The following is a 17,375-nucleotide window of genomic DNA, read 5'->3' on the forward strand; positions in this document are numbered from 1 at the left end:
GTAGGGGCGTGACGAGGAGGCTGAAATAACTCATTCCGGGGCGCGGGTTGGGAAAGTTTCGTTGATTGCAGATGTGAGCTGAATGTCATGCTGCAGCTCTGCACTGATCAGGATTTGCACCACACTAGAAGGGCTCGGGGTATTTTTTTGGGGTTTGGTTTGTTTTTTTTGTAGTCAGGACAAGCACATATTCAAGTGGGAGAAATATGAGGTGGGTCCTGCTGGTGACCTAGACCAGAGGGGAACAGTAGAGAACATTATTGATCACCGCAGCTCAAGTGGCAAACTGCATTTGAAGCCAGACACCAATATAGTCTCATGCATGGTGAGTTTCTGAAATTAAACCTAACAATAGAATCACTTCCCCCCCTCCCACATACCAGAAGCCCCATTTTGCAGTGGATTTTTATCTTCCTCATCGTTTCAGCCTCATAAAAAATAGAATTAGTGAAAAGTGAAACGTCCTTGCTTTCTGCAATGGTGATCTCCATTCTCTCTTCACTGGATGATAGGAGCTTCTGCAAAGAAAACCCTTGCAAAACTGCAATTACCTGGAACGGAGGACTGGGTCGGCAAGGGTGGGGTAGAGGGACTGGGGGGTGGGGGGGAAGAGAAACTGAGAGACGAGCAGTGACAGCAAACCCTGCCAAGTGCAGCAATCAGCCCTGTGACCTCAATTAGCCTATTGCTAGCACAGAGCAATTACAGTGTCAATCACAGAGGAGCAAATCAAATAAGGAGCAATCACAGCTAATGAAGGCAGCACAATTTTCTTATTCAACTCAGATTGATATTAAATAAAACTACTTTCCTCCCTTCCTTAAAAAGAGGATGGTGTGTCTGACCAGTGATGCAGCTATAGCGCAGACTCTTTTGAACTTTCAAGAAGAGAGCTGTAGGCTCCAGGGCTGGTGCAACCCACTGTGCAAGCCATGCACCTGCACAGGGTGCTGGCCTGGAGGGGGCGGCAGCCTGAGGGCTGCCACCGACTTGAATGAGCTGCTGGCGCTGCTGCAAGGAGGAGGGTCTGCAAGGCTCCGCAGCGAAGAGGAGGGAGTTGCAGGGCCGTGCAGCAGTTCCCAAACCGCCATGCAACAAAGATGAAAAGCTGCAGGGTCGCGCGGCCAGATGAGTTGGAGAGCCACATGGCCAAGATGAGGAGCTGCAGCCTGCAGGACCATGTGGTTCCCAAGTGACCAGAAGGTAAAAACGAGGCAGTTCCCAACCTGTCTCGCAACAGAAGTGGAGGGCCAGGGCTGCTGGGAGTGCCCTTGGTGTAAGTATGTGTGTGTGTGTGTGTCTGAGTCTGAGCATGTGTGTGAAAGAGGGAGCGTGTGTGTGTGTGTGTGTGTGTGTGTGTGAGGGAACACTGAGACACATGCAAGCTCCAAGGATGATGGTTCTAGGTGACCAGAATTTAAAAAGTCACAAGGCAGTTCCCATCCTGTTCCACAACAGAAATGGAGGGCCGGAGCTACTGGGAGAGGCCTTGGTGCAAGCATGTGTGTGTGGCAGTGGCGTAGCCACGGGTGGGCCTGGGTGGGCAGGTGCCCACCCAACTTAGACCCAGGCCCACCCAACTGGCACCGGAAATGCAAGGCTGTCGCGGGATCCCATCCCCGCGACAGCGAACAAGAGAACCCACGCCTCGCGCGCCATCACGGCACACGTGGGGAAGCGCTGCTGCGGCCGTATGGCCAACCGGTCTTCCTGTTCGGGGGGGAGTGGAAGCGCCGCGCGCAGCTTCCGCTTCCTCCCCCCAATGCAGGAAGATCAGCTGCCTCTCCTGCTGCCACCCGTTCTCCTGCTATCTTCGGACCAAACGGCCCGCCGAACTTCCTGTTTAGGGGAGCGGAAGCGCCGCGCACAGCTTCCGCTTTCTCCCCCAAAGCAGGAAGATCAGCTGCCTCTCCTGCTGCCACCGGACTCCTGCTATCTTCGGGCGTCGGGCCGTACTGCCCGCCGATCTTCCTGCTTGGGGGGGGGGGGAGGAAGCAGACGTTGTGCGCTGCGCTTCCGCTCCCCCCCCCCCCCGACAGGAAGTTCGGCGGGCAGTACGGCCCGACGCCCGAAGATAGCAGGAGTCCGGTGGCAGCAGGAGAGGCAGTTGATCTTCCTGCTCTGGGGGAGAAAGCGGAAGCTGTGCACGTGCTTGAATGTGTATGTGTGGATGAGAATGGGAGTGTGTGTGGGTGAAAACTGGAGCCTGGGTGTGTATGTGGGTGAGAATGGAAGCTTGAATATGTGGGTGAATGGGAGCTCGAATGTGTGTATGTGTGGTTGAGAATGGGAGCCTGGGTTTGTGGGTGGGTGAGAATGGGAGCTTGAATGTGTGTATATATGGGTGAGAATGAGAGCCTGGGTTTGTGTGGGTGGGTGAGAATGGAAGCTTGAATATGTGGATAAGAATGGGTGCTTGAATGTGTGTATGTGTGGGTGAGAATAGTACCTTAAATGTGTATATGTATGGATGAGAATGGGAGCTTGAATATGTGTGGGTGAGACTGGGAGCATGGGTTTGTGGATGAGAATGGGAGTCTGGGTTTATGTGTGTGGGTGAGAATGGGTGCCTGGATGTGCGTCTGTGTGTGCATAAGAATATAAGCCTGGGGAGGGGTGAGAAAGTGAGAACTTGAATGTGAGCTTGGGGGGGGGGGGGAGAGCATATGAGAGTGACAGCTTGAGTGTGTGGAGGGAGTCTGTGAGAGAAAGCGGGTGTGTGTGTGTGTGTGTGTGTGTGTGTGGAAGGGAAGAAGACAGTAATAGAAGAAAGACACTGAAAAGGAATTAGGAAATGAGCTGTAAGGGAAAAAGAGACCAGGACCAACTGATTAGAAAAATACAAAGATCAGACAACAAAGGTAAAAATATATATCTATATTTTGAGATGTTAGCAATTTAAATATAAGCAACACAACCGCTCTCTCAAAATTTATGGACAGGTAGGAGCCGTGTATAAAATCGTAATAATAAGAAGGCTAAAGTACCACAAATCACTGTGAATTATGTTTGTATCATTAAGTAAACCTCATATTTAGGCGTAGATGTGAATGCTATGCTGCATAATTTGGCATTATTTATCAGTAAAAAAACAACTAGTAGACCTGCATGCCTACAGCCCACCCATGTTAACCTTGTGCCCACCCAAAAAATCAATTCTGGCTACGCCACTGGTGTGTGGGTGTCTGAGCCATGTATGTGTGAGAGGAGGCATAAGTGTGTGTGTCTGAGCATGTGTGTGTGAAAGAGGGAGCATGTGTGTGTGAGAGGGAGCACTAAGATGCAAGTTCTAGGGATGATGGAATAGGAGGTTTACATAGTATGTTTTTTTGAGAAGTAAATTCTTCAGTTTGTATTAGGAAAAGTTGAAGTACTGAAGCATAGGGTGTTCTCTTTGTGTGTATTTCTGAACATTTGTGTGTGTGAGCATATGTGTCTGAGCATGTATATGTGAGAAAGAGGATCTTGTGTGTGTGTGTATATGTAAGAGGGAGCATATATGTGATCGTGTATGTGTAGGAGGGAGCATATGTGAGCATGTGTGTGAGTCTGAGAATGTGTGTATGAGAGAGAGTATGTGCATGTGAGCATGTGTATGTAAGAGGGAACATATGCGTGTATGAGGGAGAGAGCATATGTATGTATGTGTATGTATAGGTATATATCTATGAGAGAGAGAAGAGAAAGTTTAAGCATCCCTCGCTCACTAATCCACGACACTCTGAGTGACTGGAAATCAAACGTTTCCAGATATGGAGAGCGTGAATTATTTTATCCTTATTAGTTTTAATTTTTGGATGCTGTTTGATGTGTCTGCTGTTTTGAAATATTTTATTGGTGTTTGAGAAATTTAAAACAAATTGTTTATGAGTTTTTAATTATTGGATCTTCTTATTCACCAGCTGTTTTGAAATATTATTTTTATTAGTATGTTTATACTATTATGATTAATGTATTTATTATATTTCTTGATTTTATTGTTTAATGTCTGAGGATTGATGGTGGTTTCTGTGTTTCCATTGTTGCATTGCATAGAGTCTGACTTGCGGTTTTCCTATTCATTTTTTGCCTGCATGTTTCTATTTATACTTTATGGTATTTGGTGAGGGTCTGCCTGTGTTCTGCATGTGTGACTGAGGAGAGATATTCTGCTAGCATGTAGGGATCTATAGCAGCTTGGTCTCTTCTGTTTTCTTAATAGGAGGTGTATTGGTGGTTTAGGGCATGGTGTAATATGTGCAGTGTTGCCTTTTCATAGGCAGGGTTGTTATTTTTTTAAGTGCTGGCACTTAGTGCTGTTTTGATGTGGTAGGTTTATTATATTTTAATTGTAATTTACTCATGGCTTTTTGAGGGTCAAGCCCACACCTAACACACATTACAGTAGCCCTAATGCCATATGGGTTCCAAGGGTCTTTTTTTTGTAGGGTTTTCCAGTTGGCATCAAAGAAATGCATGCAAATGTTTGTTTGTTTTTACCTCAGAAGACTGTACTTTGAATATTCGTTTTCATGTAAATCCTGAATAATGAATGCATAATTTTTAACTGTGTACATGGAGAGAGCAGGAGGCGGGGTGCAAGGGTATAAGATTTGCCAAGGGCACCTAATACTCTTGCAGCAGAAATGGGTTCCAGGGGAGGGGGTGAAGACCCGGAGGGTAGAGGGGAGACAGTTTTAAAGTTTAGGTTGCTGGAAGGAGCTGGGCTTTTTTTTTGAATGAGGTGGGGTGGGGCAGCACAGTAATTGATAGCACAGGGCAGCAAAACAGCTAGCACCGGCCCTGAAATGAATCAATGCCCTGCCACGCTGTGTTTCCATTCTAAGTCCAACAGCAGTGCCCAGGGCTCCCTCCCCATAGGGATCAGCACTTTTTCCACAGCACTGCCAACCCCAGCCAGCCTGAGAAGCAGCAACTGGAGATACATGACATTATTATTTATAAAATACGAACAAAGTGACAGATGTTCAGTCATACTGACACATACACTGCATACTCATGCAGATATATGGAAAATGGCAAACAAACATGTGGTCCTAAGAGGTTTGAGGGGTGAGATGGAATGTAGAACACTGATGTGCTTAGCAGTGGGAGCTTTAGAGGAGCCTGGATGATTAAAACATTAGAAGAAGACAGGAAAAAATAAACAGGGTGCAGTAAACTTCATACTTATTTCTTTGATTCAGACACTTCAAAGTGGATTACAATCAGGTGGTGGTCATTCACCTTCCATGATCTCTCCATTCTATTGTCAGCAATTTAAAACTTTCTCAAACATATAAAGTTACTACATATTCTCAGAGTAGGAAATGCTTTTTTCTCTAATCCTCTCTGGAAGAGATCTCTTACCTTCTCCAGAGTTGTCGGTTGGGTGCTTTGCTTGTTAGCTTACACTTTAAGCAAGGCATTGATGAGTTCAAGTCAGTAAATATTCACAAATATCCTAATGCTGTCATTCCTTCCCTTGCAATGAAGGATTCTGTGGAATGAGCCAGTTATAGTTTGCCTTCCTGATTTTATCCTTGAATCACAGAATGTGAAAGCCAGAGATGAACACAGGGGGTTAGGGGAGAGGGAAGGGAACATGCCGAAATGCCTGTGGGCTTGTTTGGAAGGCACACATTGTACACTGACTCTGCTGCTGTACCCTGTCTCCTGACACATCATCCTTCATCCGATGTCCCGTGCAGTATTCATTTGAGACAGAAGCTTTGAAAGAAGGGAGACATAACATTTTTACTTTAGTATGGTCAAGAAAGATGTGGGATATATATATGTGTGTTGCTTATACCAGGATAATTTTATGTTAACACCAGATGCTAATAAAACCCATCATGGCCATAGACACAGTATACACAGTATATGCAAGTTGATCAATAGTTCGGTCTGTGTGCAAAGCCACTCGCTGTCTAAGTTGGGTGGCCAAATCACACTTTGGATTGTCTTTGAATTTCCACTTGTGAAGAAGATTGCACAATGTCCATCTGAGCTACTACTACTACTGCAAGCTATCCAGTAGCTTACAGAGTTGACCCTGAGCATCTGATCTGCACATACTTGCTGTATGCCTGAAGAAGAAGATGAATCAATGGTATAACTATTGACTAAGTATTCCCTCAGGCAGGACACTGTCTGTGAACGAGGGTCTCTGCAGGGACACATCCAGCTGCTGCCATGATATAGTAATTCTATTTTCTTGCACCCGGCATTTTTCAATAATACGAGAAGGAGGCAGTCATCCATCAAATTGGTCATTGGATCCCAGCATGGTGTAAGACATTGCTCAGACTGTCAAACAATTATTCCCACACATCCTATTGTTATGGCTAGAACTACTGGGCAGGCCTTAGGTTCGACTGCTGCCTACCTGCCAGGCTTGCAGAGCTTCAAAAATAAGACTAATGATGATGTTATTTCCAGACAGGCAAGCCAGACAGCAAAAGACTGGCAGGTTATTAAAATGCACACTTTACCATCAATTCCAGCAGTAGACGGGATGCTTTTAATCATTCAGGGCTACTAACAGAGCCTGAGAAGATGGAGGTAAGACAAAGATAGAGAGAAAGAGGCACAGAGGGAGAGGCAAAGGGAGCAGGATAACGTTTTGGTCCAGAAAAAAGAAATAAGCCTGAACACAGTGGCTTATCAGTATCAGCGGAAAATTTCAAAATCAGGTGATTATTCATAATCCCTCCACTCACGAGTTACAAAAAAATTCTCTTAAAATGAAACTATGGATGGAGAATCTTGGTCTGTAGGGTATCGTCAGTACTCAAGATGGGATCCATCTGTGATTCAGTCACAGATGACCATTTCAATTGGATTTACAGAGAGACGTATTTTTTGCATGACTTTGGAGGGGTATCTAGTCCTTGGGCCCTAGTATTTTTTTCCTTTTCTATGTCATTGCTATGTGTGTGTGTTAAAAATAAGATCATATAGATATAAAACTGTATGTACTTTATGTGAATAAAGCTTAGGATGCTGAGCTAATGCCACTACACATATGGACATGCTTTATTAAGTTTGGCTGGTCATCTGTGGGACTGCGGTCAGATAGCAGCAAGGCATTGGCTTGGTTTTGTTTGTCTACGATTGTGTTAAATTTGTATGTATGTTTTATTGCAAACTGCTTTTATAGTTTGCGGCTTATAAAAATATTAAATAAATAAATAATGTTTATAAGATGCTGCAATGCAAAGTAATCCTAATTTTTCCAGATTCCTTTGGCCTGTATTTTGTATTTGCTGAAGCATTTGCAGTGCAGAGTTCTAGTAGCAGGGGTGGATTGGCCTATCGGGGGATCAGGCATCCCCCGGTGGGCCAGTCGCACTGGTCACATGGTCTGCGATAGAGCGCACAACTTATCGCAACTGGAAGAGGGGCTTGGCGGGGCGCGATGCAGCTTAACCACCACAGCTCAATAAAGGACTCTGCAGGGCCACGATGCAGCTCAAACCATCATGGCTTGATGAAGGGCTCAGCGGGACCGCAATGGAGCTCTACCCGCTGCAGCCCGAAGAGAAAGGCCCTCCTGGCTGGAAAGGAGGAGGCCTAAGGTATGTGTGTGTATGAAATAAAGAGCCTACATATGTTCATGAGACAGAGTGCTTGCATGTGTGTTATGAGAGACAGAGAGAGCCTGTGTGTGATTCTGAATGTGTGAATGAGAGACAGAAAGAGCTTACTTATGTGGGAGAGAGAGCGCCTGCATGTTTGTATGAGAGAGCAATTGTATGAGTGTTTGAGAGAGAGAGCCTGTGTGAGAGTTTGAATGTGTGTATGAGAGACAGAGAGAGCCTACAGATGTGTGTGTGAGAGAGAGAGCACCTGAATGTTTGTATGAGAGAGTGACTGCATGAGTGTTTGAGAGAGAGAGAGCTTATGTGTGTGAAGAGGAGAGACAGAGGATAAAGATTGTTTGGTCCCCCTTCCCCCATATCCACAACAATCTCTGGATGAGTGGAAATCAAAAGATCCTGGTATTTCTTTATTTTATGGTATGGAGAGCTGAAGATTTTTTAATCCTATTTTAAATTTTGGGGTGTTATTTCACATGTCTGCTGTTTTGAAATATTTTAGTGGTATTTGGAAAATATTAGAACAAATTTAAGTGAGCTGGTTTTGAAAAAAATACCCTAGGCTGATATTTTCCTGCAATCCATCCTTGTCTGGTAGCCATATTGATCCTGCAAATGTAACTGATTTCCTTAGGGGTATTTCCTGACTGGGTTAAGGGTTATAATTAGCTGGTGGTCAATCAGATGTGGCAGTGGACTGGGGATGGAACAATTACAGTGCAAGGTGACCAGTCCTCTCTGGAAAAGACTCTCAGCTTTGTGGAGCAGACCAGGAATCATTTCAAGCAACATCTTCTTGTGGTTGTACTGTAATAGCTCTGACTTTATTTACAAGAGAAGTACATACATGGTCCAATCCACCAATCCACAGGAAATTTCACAGTAAATGTATCTTACATTCAGGCTTCAAGAGAGTTGTAGTAGATGCATTAACACACCATTCCTCTAAAATGACATTAGTTTTGGAAAGCTATCAGAGCTTAAAAGTCCAAGCCCACGAGTACATCATGTGTATTTACAGTGGAGAGCTGAATGATGACAGAGACAGACAGGGATGCAGTCAAACAGGACAGAGAGGATGTGGGGTAGAGGAGAAGAGGAAGGATGCTGGGCAGAGTGGGGGAAAGAGAGGAAGAGAGAGAAGTGGACAGAGGGCAGAAAAAGAGAGAAAGAGGAGGGAGAACACAAAGCAGTGAGATGGGGAAGTCATCCATATCATTTTTTAGGAGAGCTGTAGCTGGGGAGGAAGGAGTCATGTTCCATGAGACCCTCATCACAAGGGGTAGGATATAGAAGAGAAGGGATCTGGGATAGGGATCAGGGCCAGAAGCCCCTTAATTCTTGGGTTCAGGGTAGGTATAAGGTTTTTGAGACCACCAAGCCCCTGTTGTTGTTCTTATGTTAGGGGTGAGTGATGGTTATGTTGAGGCTGCCAAGCACCTTCACTGTTCTTGTGTTGTGGGGGAGGGGAGATTGGAGATGTTATGTTAGGGCTATTGAGTAATGTCATTCTTCTTGTGTTGGGGAGTATAGGGTGGAGATGTTATGTTGGGGCTATCAAGCCTTGCCATTGTTCTTGTGGTGGGGATTGGGGCTATTATGTTGGAGGCCACTGAGTCCCAATGTTGTTCTTGTGTGCAGAAAGGGGTGGGGGGGGGGGGGGGGGGGGATAGGAGGAAGATGCTGAAATTCCTATGTCTACGGGGGTATGAGATGTAAATCTAGCCCTAACCACAGTGTAGACATAGACCCATGTTTTCAGTCTAAGCATGCGGGACAGATGTATTTATTTATTTATTCATTCATTCATCCGCCAATCCCAAACCCATCACAGCAGTTTAGAATACAATTATTAAACATAGAAATGACGGCAGAAGAAGACCAAACAGCCCATCCAGTCTGCCCAGCAAGCTTTCACACTTTTTTTTTTCATACTTAGCTGTTACTCTTGGCCCTTATAAGTAACTTTTTGGTTCTATTTCCCTTCCACCCCTGCCATCAATATAGATAGCAGTGCTGGTGCTGCATCTAAGTGAAGTATCTAGCTAATTGTTTAGGGATAGTAACCACCGTAATAAGCAAGCTACTCCCACTCTTGTTTACCCAGCCTGTGCAATTCAGTCCTTATTGGTTGTTGTCTGAATATAAATTCTCTTTTCTTCATTCCCCCTGCCATTGAAGCAGTGAGCTGCGCTGGATATGTATTCCAAGTGAAGTATCAGGCTTAATTGATTCTGGGTAGTGCAATAGAGCAATGTTGCTCTATGCAAGTGCAAGTTAAATCATCAAAGAATAAATAAATTCAAACTGCTCCCTCTCCAATGCAATCAAGATCCCAGAACACATAAAAACGCTTCAAAAGTAGAGGAGAGGAGAAGTAGCCTAGTGGTCAGAGCAGCAGGCTGTAAACAAAGAAACCAGGGCTCAAATCTTGCTGATTCTCCTTCTCCTTGTAACCTTGGGCAAGTTGCTTTACTGTCATTAGCTCAGGTACAAACTTACAGGCTGAAGCAGCAACCTGTGTATCAAGAACCTAGGTACTGGATTTCAGGATTTTTTTTTAACTCCCCGATGCAGTAAACTAATGCTATGCTCAGTGACATAGCCAGAACTGAATTTTTTTTTTTGGGGGTGGGGTGGGCAAGGTTAACATGGGTGGGTAGTAGGCATACAGGTTTGAGCCTTATGAGTTGTACTCATCCATAAATAATGCCTTAGAGTGCACCTGACAATGGATTTCTTTGTAGCCTGCAACAGCCATCATGCATCATGAATGACACTTTAAAATATTTTGTTTCAAGCACTTACCAATATTAAAAATAGCTTATTGATCTGTATTAATTTATTTTATATGTATTGTAGTTTATAAACACACAGCAATATCATATAAAAAGTAAACAAAGAACATTTCACAGAAACATCAGATCCAATCACATAATAAAACAAATATCAATGTATTCTTTTATGAAATCTCTTTCCAAAAATGCAGAATATTTTATTTATTTATTTAAAATCTTTTCTATATCATCGTTAAGCTACATGCCGTCACAACGGTTTACAATAAGGCACATAAATTAATATTGCTAACTGCATTAAATTATATCATCTAAACAGGTGCCATTAAGTTACGGTAACATAGTTTTGTAAAAAAAATACTAATTGGTGGGTGTGATAAATCATGTCCATTCCTATCTGTATCAGTTTTAAATAGATTAATAAATGTATCTTATCCTTTGTTGGTGAGCAAAACTAAAAATAAAATACACACATGTTGATTAAAGTGCTGTGTGTGGGTGTTCTACTGACCGCATCCTACATTTCTCTGGATTCTACTCTCCATTCTCTCTTTGATATGTTTGTTTAAATAACCATGTTTTTAAACCTTTCCTGAAGGTTTTAATGTCTCTTTGTAATCTGATTTCTAAAGGCAAGGTGTTCCATAGTATAGGTCCTGCTAAGGACAGCGCCCTTTCCCTTACTTGGGTTAGTCTTGCTGTTTTGACTGAGGGAATAGTTAGTAGTGCTTTGTTGGCTGATCTCAGGTTTCTGTGAGGGACGTGTACGCGAGGGGCTGTGTTCAGCCATTCTGCTTTTTCGTTATGTGTTAATTTATGTATGGTGCATAGTGTTTTGTACTGTATTCTTTGCTCAATGGGTAACCAGTGTAGTTCAATTAGGGTTTCGGTGATATGGTCTCTTTTGTTTTTACCAGTCAGAATTCTTGCAGCAGTGTTTTGTAGTATCTGGAGTGGTCTTAGCGTGGTATATGGTAAACCCAGTAGAAGGGCATTACAATAGTCAGTGCTTGCAAAAATTAAAGCTTGAAACACTGATCGGAAGTCGGTAGTTGTTAGAAGAGGTTTTAGTCTTCTAAGAGTCATGAGTTTGATGTATCCTTCCCTTACTTTTAAAGATATATGTTGTTTCATATTTAGTTCCGTGTCAATTATCACTCCGAGGTTTCGTACTTTCTCTGCTAATTCTATCATAACTACTATAAAACAGCAATAATCATAAGAATCATAAGATTTGCAGTGGGCGCAGAGCAGAACTAGGATTGTTCATATTATAACCAAACATGCAAAAATATATATATTCAGATTCTTGTATCACCTTAGTAACAGCAAAACAAACTCCCTCCACTGCCAAGCACTTTGTGAAGTAACACAAACCCCCTCAGAAATATAATAAAAAAAACATCTAGAACCTTGCCATACTGTATGAAAACAGCAGTAACTCTCAGGACTCAAACAGCAGCAGCCTTATCTATGAAAAGGAAGCAAGGCAAACATTACACCAGGCCCTAGAACACTAATACTCTCCCTCCTGAGCAAACAAGATGGACTGCTACAAATCATTACTGCATTTCTGTCACACATGCACAACACAGACAGACTCTTAGATAATACAGAATAAAAGACTACAAATAAGAAACAGGAACACGCAGACAAGACTGAAATGGAAAAATCCAAGAAACCAGACTCTGTGAGCAGTGGAATACTGAAGAAAAAGTGAAATACAAATATATAAGAAATGCACATTCCCAAAGATGGCATATTTCAGTAGCTGAAAGTCAAAATATATTTTTTTAATCTTTGTGCTCTGAACTTATTTTTGTCAGTACTTATCTGGCTATGTGTTCCTGACTTCTATTTTTGTCTTTTCCCCCCCTTTTTTTTGGGTTTAAGTGCCAGCACAATGGTTAACTCTATCTCTCTGACCTGGAGTTGTTTCCAGCACTAAGAAAATCCGAGTTGGGCCAACGCACCTCCCTGCCTCGGGGCGTACTGCTTAATACTCTCATTTGCCTGGGATTTCCATGCAACAATGGTAAACAGTACTCACATTTTAGAACGCACATTTTGTGAGCGCAAAACTCCTCGCTGCGTCGGCAGCAAGTCTTGCGCGCAGAACATGTGCTCTGAAGTGCATCGTCCTGATAGCTGTAAAGGGAATACCTGCAGTACTGAATGTAATCTACTTTTAAAGTGTCGCAAAAGGTGGCATGTAAAGAAAATATAAAAAGGCCAACGGGAATAAGCAGGACTTTAGACTGAAATTCGCAAGAGGTGTACGCCGCAGGCCACAGCGCTGCTGCTGCCACCACAAATTTAGGCCTGGATTCATCAGTCTTCGCAGAATGATGAATCCTGTGAAAGTGGGGGGGTGAAGAGGGGGCGGGCCTGCGAAAGCCCGCAGCCTTCGCACCACGGCGGTGCGCCGGCTGCCGGCTTTCCCACCGAATAGCGCCACCGTGAAAGGTGGTGCTATTCGGCGCGCTACCGCCGACGATAATGTTAGTAACATTATCACCGGCAGCGAAGCCACCACCGACTCCGCCCCCTCCCCGCCCCCTAATTTGCATTATAGCGCGTGCGTTAGGGTCCTAACGCACGCGATAAAGCTTTAGAAAATAACCCCCTTAGCCGGCAAGGTTTTGCAAGAGTACCTTTAACAACAGCAGACATTTGTTTCACCTTCTGCATAAAGCAAAATACAGAAAAAGGTATAAAACAGTAAAATGCTGCTGTGTTCTGACTGCCAACTGGATTCTTTGAAACATATTTCCTTGTTACACTGCTGCCGCCTCTCTCTGTGTCTTTTCTCCTGTAGCCCTGTAGCTGCTACCTCCGATGATTACTGACAATGCCCTTCCCCCTTTAGCACCATCCTCGCCTGCCTGCCCATGACTCAGTTATAGGTATAATGAATTATACACTCCTCCATGTCTCCTAAACACTCAGGAGCTAACAGCCGACTCATAGAGGAGCGTCGGGGGCCATTTATCTGCACAGTGACAAAACCGACTCCAATGGCTCAACCATCGGTCAAGCATTAGTGACGTGTAACTGGCGGGTCCCTCTCTGGAGCGGGCCCACACCACATCTAGCACCAGCAGGGTTAGGCTATGGCACTGACAGCACCAGCAGGGAAAGTATTTCCATGCCCTGGAAAGAATGCCTGCCTCTCTGTGAAGGACAAGAGTGAGAGAAGAACGCAAAAGCAGCCCTGGCGCTGAGAGACCTCATCCTCCTCCCTGTCCAGGGGTCACACAAGGGACGTGGCAGGAGGGCAGGCTGTAAGGGACCCCCTGGCAACAACCGCCCTCTGCCCGGAGGGGAGACTCGCCCATTATTCCCCCTCTCCCAGCAAGGTGCATGGCAGAGGAGGATGGGCAGGGACGCTGGGCACAGGGGCACATAGGGCTCCCTTCTACCCGTGGCATAGTCAGGCGGAGGCAGGAGGGTCCAAAGCTTCTTTTTTGCATTTTGTTTCTTCAGCTACAGGCAGGTAGAAGGTGAGAAGAAAGGGTTATTTGAAATGCCTGCTGTTTCTGTGACCTTAAGCATTTCTACAAGGAGGAGGGTAGTGGTGGTGGTGGGAAGGGGGGTGTGTGTGCGAAAGTCCTGGCCTCCAGGGTGCCAGAGACCCTTGCTCTGCCACTGGCTCCTACTCCTCATGTTGCAGGAGCCTTGTGCAGTGCCAGGGTGCCAGCATGGGGGAGGGGGAGACTCTCCTGCCGTCCTGCCTAATGAAGGTGACAGAATAAGAGCACTTTGCCTTCCCCTAGCCGAGCTTCCTAGCTTTAGGATTCAGGACAGAGCGCAACCAATATTCCAAGCCGGATTTTATGATGCCAAGAGGCCGGGAGAAGGAAGGAGTGGTAATAAATACGCCCGGGGGTCCCAGGCTGCCTGGATCGATGCAGTACCCAAATCTCAGGCCGCTGGCGACCTCGCACAGCAGCAAAGTTCACATCAATTTTCCTTTCCCTCATTTGTCTGTAAACCATGAAGAGAAATCGCCTCCGTCTCTCGGCAGCGGGCCGGCACTTTGATGTATTGCTGTAATAAAAACCCCATTTTCGGGAGGCTGGCTTCCCAGAGCTGGCAAGCTGACAGCATGCCAGCGCTAACATTATACCAGGGGCCCTAAGGTGGCACCCAGGATTGATGCTGATGGGGAGGAAGGAATTTCATGTACTGAATGTCTTTTTTCCGCTGCTTGCTCCAGATTTCCCCGCTTCGGAATGCAAGGCGGCAGCTGCCTGAAATTCAAATGAGAAAAAAAACCAAAAAACCAAACGCAGAAGAAAGCGAGACTGAAGTGGTGGCAAAGGGGAGCCAGGCTGCCAGAGCGTTCCTCCTCCCTGGGCAGCTGCCGCCTCTCGCCCCATGATTGAGAACGAGCGTTAGGACGAGTGCGCAGCGCCTGCAGGTCGCGCTGCTGCAGCAGCTGCTGCAGCTGCTGCCTTTAACCCCTGCGGGCCGGAGAGGGCACGGATTTCGCCTCCCCGGCTCTGGATGATCAGCTTCGAGCCGAGTATTGCAAAGCTGCCCCCCCCCCCCCCCAGCACGGGAAAACAGGCACGCCCTGAACCATTCCCCAGCAAAGGGATCCTTAATAAGCCAAAGCCACTTTTATAATTAGACGCCATTACCCCAAGCAACTAGAAAAGCGAATAAGTACGGGCATAATAGCTGCAAGAGCCTCATGCCTAGCTTGGGGTATCATGCAGTGCTGTAGATGGCAAACACACACAACTATTTTTGTTGTTTCAAATAATTGTTTATGTCACAATAATTACACTTACGTGCATATAACTCGGTTTTATGCACATAAATGGACTCTGGGAAATAGCCCAGGGAAATGTAGGCACAGAAGCGATTCTAAGCCTATGTTCATGCACGCTAGAGCGAGGTGTGCCGAGGGACAGAGCTGGAGCTTGGAAATCTCATACGTGCATGCGCTGGATTTCCCAAAGCATGCGTGGGAATCTGCCGGTACCCATGTCCACCTCCAAACGAACAGGTGTCAAGTGTGCGCAAGTGTGCCGCGCTGCATTCCGCGCGCGCCCGCTAATTCTCAACGTGGGCTTGTGCACAGAAAGCTTTGAAAATTCACGTTTGCATGTTAAAAGACATTCGAAATGTCGTTTGATCAAATGTACTTAGCCTATAGAATGAAAATAAACGGATTTTCAACCATAATGTTCTTAATGTCCAAAGTGGTTGTATCCCAGAGAGCAGGCTAAAAAAAGAATCATCATGAAAGCAGCCACGGTGGGAGATGGCTATTCATGCGGCCTTAAAACTTGCATTCAGCACTGCTCCGACATAAGCCACGTTTTACCGGAAGGGTTTATCAGGGAGGGTCAACGTGAGAATATTCAAAATAGATTTAAACAGCAGCCTTTATTTAGCATCCAAAGAATTCTAATATTTCTGTAACATAACAAAATTGCAAAGTCTGGGAAGTCCATATTATTACTATAACGCAGTGGTTTCCAACCGTGTCCTGGGGACCCCCCCCAGCCAGTCGGTTTTCAGAATATCCACAATGAATATGCATGAGAGAAAATTTGCATACATAACATGCATATTCATTGTGGATATCATGAAAACCTGACTGGCTGGAAGTCCCCAGGACAGGGTTGGGAACCACTGCTATGCACACAGAATTTAAAAAAAAAAAAAGCATTGTCAAACTAATTATGTATATAGGCATGAGGCTCCACAGAAAACTTACCATTAACAAAGCATATCTGTGGCTGAAAGGTTCAGTCTGAACAGTATTAGGACAGAAGCCATCAATATTACAAAGAAACATGTGATGTGCTAATAACCAATTATAAGCCATTCCGAACTCATGTTGAAAACAGCAAATGATTTTCTTTTATTTCAAATGCTTCAATTGAGGCAGAATTGTCCTAAATGGTTTAACAAAAAAAAAAAATCACAAAAGAGATATTTCCTGATTCTCCATTGAAAAATTAACTTTATTAATTTTATTTAAGATTCTTCTGTTCCACCGAATAGAAACAGAGTTGTTCTAGGCAGTGTACAATTAAAATATAAATCTGTCGAGATACATATAAAATGTATTACCACATCACCAAAACACAAAACCCATATAAACAAATGATTAACAAACAGAGGAGATTAATCAAATTGATGCTACAGATACAAAAACTAAGAAATAGAATCAAAGGCTTGATCAAACAGCAAAAATGTTAGTGTCTTGCAAAATGTTAGAAGTTCTGGTCCTTATCTAATAGATAATGGCAATTCATTCCGCAGTTTAGGGTCAGAGACAGAAAACGAACAAATACAGATTTCTTGCTGTCACCGTTTTTTTGGTTTTTTTGGAAGGAACTGCCAACAGTAGTTGCCCTGCAGTTCAAAGTTGGCAAGTGAGGTCAATAATCAGTCAACAGGGCACTCAGATGTTGAGGACCATCCATTCTGGTGGCCCTGTAAACCAGGGTGAACAGTTTACATTTTACCCTAGTGGCATCTGGAGGCATTGGAGTTCATAAGAACATAAGAGCATAAGAAATTGCCATGCTGGGTCAGACCAAGGGTCCATCAAGCCCAGCATCCTGTTTCCAACAGAGGCCAAACCAGGCCACAAGAACCTGGCAATTACCCAAACACTAAGAAGATCCCATGCTACTGATGCAATTAATAGCAGTGACTATTCCCTAAGTAAACTTGATTAATAGGCATAATATAATCTCTTAAGTGACAATCGGGAGTAGCTGCAGGACCCAAAGTTGGCACTTCAAAAGCCCTAAGTAAATTGAATTGCTGTAATCAAGACATCTAAACAGCAGACACTGCACAATAGATTGAAGATTATCTACTCAAAATATATTTAAGACAGCTGACTGTTCTCAGCTTGAAAAATTATGGACCTCAGCATTCCACTGATTTGTGATTTAAAAATAAGGCCAGAGTCAAAAATGATGCCAAGAATCATCACTTCTGTCAAGAATAGACATGAATGTCCTCC

Source organism: Rhinatrema bivittatum, chromosome 8, assembly GCF_901001135.1.
Source record: "Rhinatrema bivittatum chromosome 8, aRhiBiv1.1, whole genome shotgun sequence".
Classification (NCBI taxonomy): Eukaryota; Metazoa; Chordata; class Amphibia; order Gymnophiona; family Rhinatrematidae; genus Rhinatrema; species Rhinatrema bivittatum.